The sequence below is a fragment of the Amblyomma maculatum genome, unplaced genomic scaffold, assembly GCF_055883805.1.
Source record: "Amblyomma maculatum isolate TAMU_Amacu unplaced genomic scaffold, ASM5588380v1 scaffold_21, whole genome shotgun sequence".
NCBI classification, from domain to species: Eukaryota; Metazoa; Arthropoda; class Arachnida; order Ixodida; family Ixodidae; genus Amblyomma; species Amblyomma maculatum.
Genome location: NW_028146746.1, coordinates 3,464,857 through 3,477,436, shown reverse-complemented (window position 1 = coordinate 3,477,436; position 12,580 = coordinate 3,464,857).

The following is a 12,580-nucleotide window of genomic DNA, read 5'->3' as shown; positions in this document are numbered from 1 at the left end:
TAGTTTGAGCCGCACGTGCAAACTTGAATCGCAGTTCTGAGCCTAACCCGCGCAAGCTGGATGACCACGTTTTGCACATCATGCCTAGAAGTGCCTGTAAGGCTTTGTGTGTATTAACTTGTTGCGATTCGCTTTAGCCGCTATGTGCGAACTTGAATCACAGTTCTCAGCCTAACCCGCGCAAGCTGGATGACCTCGTTTTTCACATCATGCCTAAAAGTGCCTGTAAGGCTTTGTGTGTATTAACTTGTTGCGATTCGTTTGAGCCGCTACGTGCAAACTTGAATCGCAGTTCTGAGCCTAACCAGCGCAAGCTGGATGACCGCGTTATGCACATCATGCCTAGAGGTGCCTGTAAGGCTTTGTGTGTATTAACTTGTTTCGATTCGCTTTAGCCGCTATGTGCGAACTTGAATCGCAGTTCTCAGCCTAACCCGCGCAAGCTGGATGACCTCGTTTTTCACATCATGCCTAAAAGTGCCTGTAAGGCTTTGTGTGTATTAACTTGTTGCGATTCGTTTGAGCCGCTATGAGCGAACTTGAATCGCAGTTCTCAGCCTAACCCGCGCAAGCTGGATGACCTCGTTTTTCACATCATGCCTAAAAGTGCCTGTAAGGCTTTGTGGGTATTAACTTGTTGCGATTCCTTTGAGCCGCTACGTGCAAACTTGAATCGCAGTTCTGAGCCTAACCCGCGGAAGCTGGATGACAGCGTTATGCACATCATGCCTAGAAGTGCCTGTAAGGCTTTGTGTGTATCAACTTGTTGCGATTCGCTTTAGCCGCTATGTGCGAACTTGAATCACAGTTCTCAGCCTAACCCGCGCAAGCTGGATGACCTCGTTTTTCACATCATGCCTAAAAGTGCCTGTAAGGCTTTGTGTGTATTAACTTGTTGCGATTCGTTTGAGCCGCTACGTGCAAACTTGAATCGCAGTTCTGAGCCTAACCCGCGCAAGCTGGATGACCACGTTTTGCACATCATGCCTGAAAGTGCCTTTAAGGCGTTGTGTGTATTAACTTGTTGCGATTCGCTTTAGCCGCTATGTGCGAACTTGAATCGCTTTTCTCAGCCTAACCCGCGCAAGCTGGATGACCTCGTTTTTCACATCATGCCTAAAAGTGCCTGTAAGGCTTGTGTGTATTAACTTGTTGCGATTCGCTTTAGCCGCTATGTTCGAACTTGAATCGCAGTTCTCAGCCTAACCCGCGCAAGCTGGATGACCACGCTTTGCACATCATGCCTAAAAGTGCCTTTAAGGCGTTGTGTGTATTAACTTGTTGCGATTCGTTTGAGCCGCTACGTGCAAACTTGAATCGCAGTTCTGAGCCTAACCCGCGCAAGCTGGATGACCGCGTTATGCACATCATGCCTAGAAGTGCCTGTAAGGCTTTGTGTGTATTAACTTGTTTCGATTCGCTTTAGCCGCTATGTGCGAACTTGAATCGCAGTTCTCAGCCTAACCCGCGCAAGCTGGATGACCTCGTTTTTCACATCATGCCTAAAAGTGCCTGTAAGGCTTTGTGTGTATTAACTTGTTGCGATTCGTTTGAGCCGCTATGTGCGAACTTGAATCGCAGTTCTCAGCCTAACCCGCGCAAGCTGGATGACCTCGTTTTTCACATCATGCCTAAAAGTGCCTGTAAGGCTTTGTGTGTATTAACTTGTTGCGATTCGTTTGAGCCGCTACGTGCAAACTTGAATCGCAGTTCTGAGCCTAACCCGCGGAAGCTGGATGACAGCGTTATGCACATCATGCCTAGAAGTGCCTGTAAGGCGCTGTGTGTATTAACTTGTTGCGATTAGTTTGAGCCGCTACGTGCAAACTTGAATCGCAGTTCTGAGCCTAACCCGCGCAAGCTGGATGACCACGTTTTGCACATCATGCCTAGAAGTGCCTGTAAGGCTTTGTGTGTATCAACTTGTTGCGATTCGCTTTAGCCGCTATGTGCGAACTTGAATCACAGTTCTCAGCCTAACCCGCGCAAGCTGGATGACCTCGTTTTTCACATCATGCCTAAAAGTGCCTGTAAGGCTTTGTGTGTATTAACTTGTTGCGATTAGTTTGAGCCGCACGTGCAAACTTGAATCGCAGTTCTGAGCCTAACCCGCGCAAGCTGGATGACCACGTTTTGCACATCATGCCTAGAAGTGCCTGTAAGGCTTTGTGTGTATTAACTTGTTGCGATTCGCTTTAGCCGCTATGTGCGAACTTGAATCACAGTTCTCAGCCTAACCCGCGCAAGCTGGATGACCTCGTTTTTCACATCATGCCTAAAAGTGCCTGTAAGGCTTTGTGTGTATTAACTTGTTGCGATTCGTTTGAGCCGCTACGTGCAAACTTGAATCGCAGTTCTGAGCCTAACCAGCGCAAGCTGGATGACCGCGTTATGCACATCATGCCTAGAGGTGCCTGTAAGGCTTTGTGTGTATTAACTTGTTTCGATTCGCTTTAGCCGCTATGTGCGAACTTGAATCGCAGTTCTCAGCCTAACCCGCGCAAGCTGGATGACCTCGTTTTTCACATCATGCCTAAAAGTGCCTGTAAGGCTTTGTGTGTATTAACTTGTTGCGATTCGTTTGAGCCGCTATGAGCGAACTTGAATCGCAGTTCTCAGCCTAACCCGCGCAAGCTGGATGACCTCGTTTTTCACATCATGCCTAAAAGTGCCTGTAAGGCTTTGTGGGTATTAACTTGTTGCGATTCCTTTGAGCCGCTACGTGCAAACTTGAATCGCAGTTCTGAGCCTAACCCGCGGAAGCTGGATGACAGCGTTATGCACATCATGCCTAGAAGTGCCTGTAAGGCTTTGTGTGTATCAACTTGTTGCGATTCGCTTTAGCCGCTATGTGCGAACTTGAATCACAGTTCTCAGCCTAACCCGCGCAAGCTGGATGACCTCGTTTTTCACATCATGCCTAAAAGTGCCTGTAAGGCTTTGTGTGTATTAACTTGTTGCGATTAGTTTGAGCCGCACGTGCAAACTTGAATCGCAGTTCTGAGCCTAACCCGCGCAAGCTGGATGACCACGTTTTGCACATCATGCCTAGAAGTGCTTGTAAGGCTTTGTGTGTATTAACTTGTTGCGATTCGCTTTAGCCGCTATGTGCGAACTTGAATCACAGTTCTCAGCTTAACCCGCGCAAGCTGGATGACCTCGTTTTTCACATCATGCCTAAAAGTGCCTGTAAGGCTTTGTGTGTATTAACTTGTTGCGATTCGTTTGAGCCGCTACGTGCAAACTTGATTCGCAGTTCTGAGCCTAACCCGCGCAAGCTGGATGACCACGTTTTGCACATCATGCCTAAAAGTGCCTTTAAGGCGTTGTGTGTATTAACTTGTTGCGATTCGTTTGAGCCGCTACGTGCAAACTTGAATCGCAGTTCTGAGCCTAACCCGCGCAAGCTGGATGACCGCGTTATGCACATCATGCCTAGAAGTGCCTGTAAGGCTTTGTGTGTATTAACTTGTTGCGATTCGTTTGAGCCGCTACGTGCAAACTTGATTCGCAGTTCTGAGCCTAACCCGCGCAAGCTGGATGACCTCGTTTTTCACATCATGCCTAAACGTGCCTGTAAGGCTTTGTGTGTATTAACTTGTTGCGATTCGCTTTAGCCGCTATGTTCGAACTTGAATCGCAGTTCTCAGCCTAACCCGCGCAAGCTTGATGACCACGCTTTGCACATCATGCCTAAAAGTTCCTTTAAGGCGTTGTGTGTATTAACTTGTTGCGATTCGTTTGAGCCGCTACGTGCAAACTTGAATCGCAGTTCTGAGCCTAACCCGCGCAAGCTGGATGACCACGTTTTGCACATCATGCCTAGAAGTGCCTGTAAGGCTTTGTGTGTATTAACTTGTTGCGATTCGCTTTAGCCGCTATGTGCGAACTTGAATCACAGTTCTCAGCCTAACCCGCGCAAGCTGGATGACCACGTTTTGCACATCATGCCTAAAAGTGCCTTTAAGGCGTTGTGTGTATTAACTTGTTGCGATTCGTTTGAGCCGCTACGTGCAAACTTGAATCGCAGTTCTGAGCCTAACCCGCGCAAGCTGGATGACCGCGTTATGCACATCATGCCTAGAAGTGCCTGTAAGGCTTTGTGTGTATTAACTTGTTGCGATTCGCTTTAGCCGCTATGTGCGAACTTGAATCACAGTTCTCAGCCTAACCCGCGCAAGCTGGATGACCTCGTTTTTCACATCATGCCTAAAAGTGCCTGTAAGGCTTTGTGTGTATTAACTTGTTGCGATTCGTTTGAGCCGCTACGTGCAAACTTGAATCGCAGTTCTGAGCCTAACCCGCGCAAGCTGGATGACCACGTTTTGCACATCATGCCTAGAAGTGCCTGTAAGGCTTTGTGTGTATTAACTTGTTGCGATTCGCTTTAGCCGCTATGTGCGAACTTGAATCACAGTTCTCAGCCTAACCCGCGCAAGCTGGATGACCTCGTTTTTCACATCATGCCTAAACGTGCCTGTAAGGCTTTGTGTGTATTAACTTGTTGCGATTCGCTTTAGCCGCTATGTGCGAACTTGAATCGCAGTTAGCCTAACCCGCGCAAGCTGGATGACCACGTTTTGCACATCATGCCTAGAAGTGCCTGTAAGGCTTTGTGTGTATTAACTTGTTGCGATTCGCTTTAGCCGCTATGTGCGAACTTGAATCGCAGTTAGCCTAACCCGCGCAAGCTGGATGACCACGTTTTGCACATCATGCCTAGAAGTGCCTGTAAGGCTTTGTGTGTATTAACTTGTTGCGATTCGTTTGAGCCGCTACGTGCAAACTTGAATCGCAGTTCTGAGCCTAACCCGCGCAAGCTGGATGACCACGTTTTGCACATCATGCCTGAAAGTGCCTTTAAGGTGTTGTGTGTATTAACTTGTTGCGATTCGCTTTAGCCGCTATGTGCGAACTTGAATCGCTTTTCTCAGCCTAACCCGCGCAAGCTGGATGACCTCGTTTTTCACATCATGCCTAAAAGTGCCTGTAAGGCTTTGTGTGTATTAACTTGTTGCGATTCGCTTTAGCCGCTATGTTCGAACTTGAATCGCAGTTCTCAGCCTAAGCCGCGCAAGCTGGATGACCACGCTTTGCACATCATGCCTAAAAGTGCCTTTAAGGCGTTGTGTGTATTAACTTGTTGCGATTCGTTTGAGCCGCTACGTGCAAACTTGAATCGCAGTTCTGAGCCTAACCCGCGCAAGCTGGATGACCGCGTTATGCACATCATGCCTAGAAGTGCCTGTAAGGCTTTGTGTGTATTAACTTGTTTCGATTCGCTTTAGCCGCTATGTGCGAACTTGAATCGCAGTTCTCAGCCTAACCCGCGCAAGCTGGATGACCTCGTTTTTCACATCATGCCTAAAAGTGCCTGTAAGGCTTTGTGTGTATTAACTTGTTGCGATTCGTTTGAGCCGCTATGTGCGAACTTGAATCGCAGTTCTCAGCCTAACCCGCGCAAGCTGGATGACCTCGTTTTTCACATCATGCCTAAAAGTGCCTGTAAGGCTTTGTGTGTATTAACTTGTTGCGATTCGTTTGAGCCGCTACGTGCAAACTTGAATCGCAGTTCTGAGCCTAACCCGCGGAAGCTGGATGACAGCGTTATGCACATCATGCCTAGAAGTGCCTGTAAGGCGCTGTGTGTATTAACTTGTTGCGATTAGTTTGAGCCGCTACGTGCGAACTTGAATCGCAGTTCTGAGCCTAACCCGCGCAAGCTGGATGACCACGTTTTGCACATCATGCCTGAAAGTGCCTTTAAGGCGTTGTGTGTATTAACTTGTTGCGATTCGCTTTAGCCGCTATGTGCGAACTTGAATCGCTTTTCTCAGCCTAACCCGCGCAAGCTGGATGACCTCGTTTTTCACATCATGCCTAAAAGTGCCTGTAAGGCTTTGTGTGTATTAACTTGTTGCGATTCCGTTTAGCCGCTATGTTCGAACTTGAATCGCAGTTCTCAGCCTAACCCGCGCAAGCTGGATGACCTCGTTTTTCACATCATGCCTAAAAGTGCCTGTAAGGCTTTGTGTGTATTAACTTGTTGCGATTCGCTTTAGCCGCTATGTGCGAACTTGAATCACAGTTCTCAGCCTAACCCGCGCAAGCTGGATGACCACGTTTTGCACATCATGCCTAGAAGTGCCTGTAAGGCTTTGTGTGTATCAACTTGTTGCGATTCGCTTTAGCCGCTATGTGCGAACTTGAATCACAGTTCTCAGCCTAACCCGCGCAAGCTGGATGACCTCGTTTTTCACATCATGCCTAAAAGTGCCTGTAAGGCTTTGTGTGTATTAACTTGTTGCGATTAGTTTGAGCCGCACGTGCAAACTTGAATCGCAGTTCTGAGCCTAACCCGCGCAAGCTGGATGACCACGTTTTGCACATCATGCCTAGAAGTGCCTGTAAGGCTTTGTGTGTATTAACTTGTTGCGATTCGCTTTAGCCGCTATGTGCGAACTTGAATCACAGTTCTCAGCCTAACCCGCGCAAGCTGGATGACCTCGTTTTTCACATCATGCCTAAAAGTGCCTGTAAGGCTTTGTGTGTATTAACTTGTTGCGATTCGCTTTAGCCGCTACGTGCAAACTTGAATCGCAGTTCTGAGCCTAACCAGCGCAAGCTGGATGACCGCGTTATGCACATCATGCCTAGAGGTGCCTGTAAGGCTTTGTGTGTATTAACTTGTTTCGATTCGCTATCGCAGTTCTGAGCCTAACCCGCGGAAGCTGGATGACAGCGTTATGCACATCATGCCTAGAAGTGCCTGTAAGGCTTTGTGTGTATTAACTTGTTGCGATTAGTTTGAGCCGCACGTGCAAACTTGAATCGCAGTTCTGAGCCTAACCCGCGCAAGCTGGATGACCACGTTTTGCACATCATGCCTAGAAGTGCCTGTAAGGCTTTGTGTGTATTAACTTGTTGCGATTAGTTTGAGCCGCACGTGCAAACTTGAATCGCAGTTCTGAGCCTAACCCGCGCAAGCTGGATGACCACGTTTTGCACATCATGCCTAGAAGTGCTTGTAAGGCTTTGTGTGTATTAACTTGTTGCGATTCGCTTTAGCCGCTATGTGCAAACTTGATTCGCAGTTCTGAGCCTAACCCGCGCAAGCTGGATGACCACGTTTTGCACATCATGCCTAAAAGTGCCTGTAAGGCGTTGTGTGTATTAACTTGTTGCGATTCGTTTGAGCCGCTACGTGCAAACTTGAATCGCAGTTCTGAGCCTAACCCGCGCAAGCTGGATGACCGCGTTATGCACATCATGCCTAGAAGTGCCTGTAAGGCTTTGTGTGTATTAACTTGTTGCGATTCGTTTGAGCCGCTACGTGCAAACTTGATTCGCAGTTCTGAGCCTAACCCGCGCAAGCTGGATGACCTCGTTTTTCACATCATGCCTAAACGTGCCTGTAAGGCTTTGTGTGTATTAACTTGTTGCGATTCGCTTTAGCCGCTATGTGCGAACTTGAATCGATTTTCTCAGCCTAACCCGCGCAAGCTGGATGACCTCGTTTTTCACATCATGCCTAAAAGTGCCTGTAAGGCTTTGTGTGTATTAACTTGTTGCGATTCGCTTTAGCCGCTATGTTCGAACTTGAATCGCAGTTCTCAGCCTAACCCGCGCAAGCTTGATGACCACGCTTTGCACATCATGCCTAAAAGTTCCTTTAAGGCGTTGTGTGTATTAACTTGTTGCGATTCGTTTGAGCCGCTACGTGCAAACTTGAATCGCAGTTCTGAGCCTAACCCGCGCAAGCTGGATGACCACGTTTTGCACATCATGCCTAGAAGTGCCTGTAAGGCTTTGTGTGTATTAACTTGTTGCGATTCGCTTTAGCCGCTATGTGCGAACTTGAATCACAGTTCTCAGCCTAACCCGCGCAAGCTGGATGACCACGTTTTGCACATCATGCCTAAAAGTGCCTTTAAGGCGTTGTGTGTATTAACTTGTTGCGATTCGTTTGAGCCGCTACGTGCAAACTTGAATCGCAGTTCTGAGCCTAACCCGCGCAAGCTGGATGACCGCGTTATGCACATCATGCCTAGAAGTGCCTGTAAGGCTTTGTGTGTATTAACTTGTTGCGATTCGCTTTAGCCGCTATGTGCGAACTTGAATCACAGTTCTCAGCCTAACCCGCGCAAGCTGGATGACCTCGTTTTTCACATCATGCCTAAAAGTGCCTGTAAAGCTTTGTGTGTATTAACTTGTTGCGATTCGTTTGAGCCGCTACGTGCAAACTTGAATCGCAGTTCTGAGCCTAACCCGCGCAAGCTGGATGACCACGTTTTGCACATCATGCCTAGAAGTGCCTGTAAGGCTTTGTGTGTATTAACTTGTTGCGATTCGCTTTAGCCGCTATGTGCGAACTTGAATCACAGTTCTCAGCCTAACCCGCGCAAGCTGGATGACCTCGTTTTTCACATCATGCCTAAACGTGCCTGTAAGGCTTTGTGTGTATTAACTTGTTGCGATTCGTTTGAGCCGCTACGTGCAAACTTGATTCGCAGTTCTGAGCCTAACCCGCGCAAGCTGGATGACCGCGTTATGCACATCATGCCTAGAAGTGCCTGTAAGGCTTTGTGTGTATTAACTTGTTTCGATTCGCTTTAGCCGCTATGTGCGAACTTGAATCGCATTTCTCAGCCTAACCCGCGCAAGCTGGATGACCTCGTTTTTCACATCATGCCTAAACGTGCCTGTAAGGCTTTGTGTGTATTAACTTGTTGCGATTCGCTTTAGCCGCTATGTGCGAACTTGAATCACAGTTATCAGATTAACCCGCGCAAGCTGGATGACCTCGTTTTTCACATCATGCCTAAAAGTGCCTGTAAGGCTTTGTGTGTATTAACTTGTTGCGATTCGATTGAGCCGCTACGTGCAAACTTGATTCGCAGTTCTGAGCCTAACCCGCGCAAGCTGGATGACCTCGTTTTTCACATCATGCCTAAACGTGCCTGTAAGGCTTTGTGTGTATTAACTTGTTGCGATTCGCTTTAGCCGCTATGTGCGAACTTGAATCACAGTTCTCAGCCTAACCCGCGCAAGCTGGATGACCTCGTTTTTCACATCATGCCTAAAAGTGCCTTTAAGGCGTTGTGTGTATTAACTTGTTGCGATTCGTTTGAGCCGCTACGTGCAAACTTGAATCGCAGTTCTGAGCCTAACCCGCGCAAGCTGGATGACCGCGTTATGCACATCATGCCTAGAAGTGCCTGTAAGGCTTTGTGTGTATTAACTTGTTGCGATTCGCTTTAGCCGCTATGTGCGAACTTGAATCACAGTTCTCAGCCTAACCCGCGCAAGCTGGATGACCTCGTTTTTCACATCATGCCTAAAAGTGCCTGTAAGGCTTTGTGTGTATTAACTTGTTGCGATTCGTTTGAGCCGCTACGTGCAAACTTGAATCGCAGTTCTGAGCCTAACCCGCGCAAGCTGGATGACCACGTTTTGCACATCATGCCTAGAAGTGCCTGTAAGGCTTTGTGTGTATTAACTTGTTGCGATTCGCTTTAGCCGCTATGTGCGAACTTGAATCACAGTTCTTAGCCTAACCCGCGCAAGCTGGATGACCTCGTTTTTCACATCATGCCTAAACGTGCCTGTAAGGCTTTGTGTGTATTAACTTGTTGCGATTCGTTTGAGCCGCTACGTGCAAACTTGATTCGCAGTTCTGAGCCTAACCCGCGCAAGCTGGATGACCACGTTTTGCACATCATTCCTAAAAGTGCCTTTAAGGCGTTGTGTGTATTAACTTGTTGCGATTCGTTTGAGCCGCTACGTGCAAACTTGAATCGCAGTTCTGAGCCTAACCCGCGCAAGCTGGATGACCGCGTTATGCACATCATGCCTAGAAGTGCCTGTAAGGCTTTGTGTGTATTAACTTGTTGCGATTCGCTTTAGCCGCTATGTGCGAACTTGAATCGCATTTCTCAGCCTAACCCGCGCAAGCTGGATGACCTCGTTTTTCACATCATGCCTAAACGTGCCTGTAAGGCTTTGTGTGTATTAACTTGTTGCGATTCGCTTTAGCCGCTATGTGCGAACTTGAATCGCAGTTAGCCTAACCCGCGCAAGCTGGATGACCACGTTTTGCACATCATGCCTAGAAGTGCCTGTAAGGCTTTGTGTGTATTAACTTGTTGCGATTCGCTTTAGCCGCTATGTGCGAACTTGAATCGCAGTTAGCCTAACCCGCGCAAGCTGGATGACCACGTTTTGCACATCATGCCTAGAAGTGCCTGTAAGGCTTTGTGTGTATTAACTTGTTGCGATTCGTTTGAGCCGCTACGTGCAAACTTGAATCGCAGTTCTGAGCCTAACCCGCGCAAGCTGGATGACCACGTTTTGCACATCATGCCTGAAAGTGCCTTTAAGGCGTTGTGTGTATTAACTTGTTGCGATTCGCTTTAGCCGCTATGTGCGAACTTGAATCGCTTTTCTCAGCCTAACCCGCGCAAGCTGGATGACCTCGTTTTTCACATCATGCCTAAAAGTGCCTGTAAGGCTTTGTGTGTATTAACTTGTTGCGATTCGCTTTAGCCGCTATGTTCGAACTTGAATCGCAGTTCTCAGCCTAACCCGCGCAAGCTGGATGACCACGCTTTGCACATCATGCCTAAAAGTGCCTTTAAGGCGTTGTGTGTATTAACTTGTTGCGATTCGTTTGAGCCGCTACGTGCAAACTTGAATCGCAGTTCTGAGCCTAACCCGCGCAAGCTGGATGACCGCGTTATGCACATCATGCCTAGAAGTGCCTGTAAGGCTTTGTGTGTATTAACTTGTTTCGATTCGCTTTAGCCGCTATGTGCGAACTTGAATCGCAGTTCTCAGCCTAACCCGCGCAAGCTGGATGACCTCGTTTTTCACATCATGCCTAAAAGTGCCTGTAAGGCTTTGTGTGTATTAACTTGTTGCGATTCGTTTGAGCCGCTATGTGCGAACTTGAATCGCAGTTCTCAGCCTAACCCGCGCAAGCTGGATGACCTCGTTTTTCACATCATGCCTAAAAGTGCCTGTAAGGCTTTGTGTGTATTAACTTGTTGCGATTCGTTTGAGCCGCTACGTGCAAACTTGAATCGCAGTTCTGAGCCTAACCCGCGGAAGCTGGATGACAGCGTTATGCACATCATGCCTAGAAGTGCCTGTAAGGCGCTGTGTGTATTAACTTGTTGCGATTAGTTTGAGCCGCTACGTGCAAACTTGAATCGCAGTTCTGAGCCTAACCCGCGCAAGCTGGATGACCACGTTTTGCACATCATGCCTAGAAGTGCCTGTAAGGCTTTGTGTGTATCAACTTGTTGCGATTCGCTTTAGCCGCTATGTGCGAACTTGAATCACAGTTCTCAGCCTAACCCGCGCAAGCTGGATGACCTCGTTTTTCACATCATGCCTAAAAGTGCCTGTAAGGCTTTGTGTGTATTAACTTGTTGCGATTAGTATGAGCCGCACGTGCAAACTTGAATCGCAGTTCTGAGCCTAACCCGCGCAAGCTGGATGACCACGTTTTGCACATCATGCCTAGAAGTGCCTGTAAGGCTTTGTGTGTATTAACTTGTTGCGATTCGCTTTAGCCGCTATGTGCGAACTTGAATCACAGTTCTCAGCCTAACCCGCGCAAGCTGGATGACCTCGTTTTTCACATCATGCCTAAAAGTGCCTGTAAGGCTTTGTGTGTATTAACTTGTTGCGATTCGTTTGAGCCGCTACGTGCAAACTTGAATCGCAGTTCTGAGCCTAACCAGCGTAAGCTGGATGACCGCGTTATGCACATTATGCCTAGAGGTGCCTGTAAGGCTTTGTGTGTATTAACTTGTTTCGATTCGCTTTAGCCGCTATGTGCGAACTTGAATCGCAGTTCTCAGCCTAACCCGCGCAAGCTGGATGACCTCGTTTTTCACATCATGCCTAAAAGTGCCTGTAAGGCTTTGTGTGTATTAACTTGTTGCGATTCGTTTGAGCCGCTATGAGCGAACTTGAATCGCAGTTCTCAGCCTAACCCGCGCAAGCTGGATGACCTCGTTTTTCACATCATGCCTAAAAGTGCCTGTAAGGCTTTGTGGGTATTAACTTGTTGCGATTCCTTTGAGCCGCTACGTGCAAACTTGAATCGCAGTTCTGAGCCTAACCCGCGGAAGCTGGATGACAGCGTTATGCACATCATGCCTAGAAGTGCCTGTAAGGCTTTGTGTGTATCAACTTGTTGCGATTCGCTTTAGCCGCTATGTGCGAACTTGAATCACAGTTCTCAGCCTAACCCGCGCAAGCTGGATGACCTCGTTTTTCACATCATGCCTAAAAGTGCCTGTAAGGCTTTGTGTGTATTAACTTGTTGCGATTAGTTTGAGCCGCACGTGCAAACTTGAATCGCAGTTCTGAGCCTAACCCGCGCAAGCTGGATGACCACGTTTTGCACATCATGCCTAGAAGTGCTTGTAAGGCTTTGTGTGTATTAACTTGTTGCGATTCGCTTTAGCCGCTATGTGCGAACTTGAATCACAGTTCTCAGCTTAACCCGCGCAAGCTGGATGACCTCGTTTTTCACATCATGCCTAAAAGTGCCTGTAAGGCTTTGTGT